Genomic DNA, 2310 nt, shown 5'->3' with positions numbered 1-2310 from the left:
TTAATTACGTCTGAAAGTTACTTACGTCTACAAGGCCAACCATTCACCTATGTATGGAGTATTGCTGTCACATTTAGGCTGGTGCATCTGCTACTAGTCTCTTACTCCTGGACAAGGTTCAAAAGAGAGTTGCCAATCTGAACTGTCATCTAAGCTTCAATCTCTGACTCATCGACGAAATGTTGCATCCGTCTGTCTGTTTTACAAGTATTTTAATGGTGGATGTACCCCCTCGACGTATATACCCCTGTCAAACCCGACAATCTGCAAAATCCCACCCCTACACAGTAGAGATCCCTAAATGTAAAAAGGCCTTCTACTCTAACAGTATCTTGCAGAAGAACTGCTAGACTCAGGAATTCCTTCCTGCTTCCCCAACCCTACTGACATGCAGAAGTTCAAGCGTAATGTGAACAGACAATTGCTGCTCAATTCCCTACATAGTATCCCTGCAACTTATGTCCCTGATAGTAGCCCCTTACATCAAAGTGGCACTGTGCTTTGTTTGGGATGAAAATGTAATAATAAAAATAACAGAAATTTAGTAAGGATCTTTCCTCAAACAGACAGGCAATAATACTTGTATATTTTATAAGTTTCTATGTTATCACGTTGTCGCACCGGTTCTCGTTAGATCATCGAAGTTAAGCAACCTTTAGCCTGGTTAGTATCAGACGGGTGATTATTTAGGAATACAATACGGTGTATGTATGCGGGCGCCGACACTTCCGGCAATACTTGCATCTTATCTACCTTCCAGCTGTCTCGACCCTTGTCCTGCCGCTGAATCAGGCTGGTTGGGACGATAGAGTAAAACTGGTTCTGTGTTAATCAGCTTCACATAAAATAAACTACCAGATCGTGTCATCCATCATCTCTAGGATGATCGGATGGTCTTTTCTGTCCAACGGATGAATTTTATATTATATAGTTTATATTATATAGTTTTTATAAGTTTCTTATTAACCCAGATAGATAAGCCCAATATTCGTTTTTTTGGGCCGTCTGTAGCTTCCTCAGACTTTTACAGAAACTGTAAAAGTCTGAGGATGCTACAGACGGCAAAAAAAAAAAAAAACGGCCGGGTAGCTGAAACTTAACAGAAAGATACGGTAATCAAAAATAGAACGCATATTTGCTCTACAACAGTATTGAGCACTTTCTTCAGTTTTTATTAATTACCATTTCTACTATATATATATATATATATATATATATATATATATATATATATATATATATATATATATATATAAAATTATTTACTATAATAATTCTTAAATACCTACAGACACTAGTGTTTCATCCTTTCGGGAATCATCAATGCAGGGTGTAAGGATTAACATCAGTCGATAGATTCGAACCGGCGATGGAAGCAATCCCTGGCTTCATTAGCAAGAACCTAATCCATTCGGTTACCTTTAACCGCGAGAAATGCTGTTGGATTTTTAACATATATTTTTTAATGCTTTTTAACGTCTGTCAGAGTGATCTAATCATTATATAATGATCTGCGCATCTGAGCTAAATTTACCGACTTAATTCAACTGAAAGTGCTCAACGATAAAAACATGTTTCTTAAAGGGCTTGACATAATTATTTACTATAATAATTAATAAATACCTATAGACACCAGTGTTTCATCCCTTCGGGAATCATTAGTGCACTGTGTCACGGTTAACACCAGTCGATAGATTCGAACCCGGCGACAGAGCAATCCTTGGCTTGAATCCATTCAGCTACCGTTAACCGCGGGAAATGCTGTTGAAATTTAAAGATTTATTTTTTAAATACTTTTTAACGTCTGTCAGAGTGATCTAATCATTATATGATGATCTCATATATATATATATATATATATATATATATATATATAGTCATCCACATACAGTACTGTTTCGCTGTTTCACGACTAGACAAGCAACTACCTCAAGCTAGGATCGAAACGACAGTCGGAGCTTCTAACTAAATATATAGTCAACCCTGCTTCCCCTTGTCCCTTGTGGTGATGACGAAACTGCATTTAAATAAACTTGATATCCTCTCGGAAACAATCGTACACTGTTCCAGATTATTATTGTCTTGATTTCTTTAAACGTATAAACGATCTTATATTGATTTATTAATTTCATTAACCACCATTTAATTTAATTTAGCTCTGTATTATCATACTAACCCCAACTGAGCCTAAAACTATTAATATGTATATATATATATATATATATATATATATATATATATATATATATATATATATATATATATATATATACTATCTATTTTTTCGGTAAATGGTTTTAATTCATATGA

The sequence above is a fragment of the Euprymna scolopes genome, chromosome 30 (assembly GCF_053919585.1).
Source record: "Euprymna scolopes isolate OS-2025 chromosome 30, ASM5391958v1, whole genome shotgun sequence".
NCBI lineage: Eukaryota > Metazoa > Mollusca > Cephalopoda > Sepiida > Sepiolidae > Euprymna > Euprymna scolopes.
Note: the sequence above shows the minus strand (reverse complement) of the source record.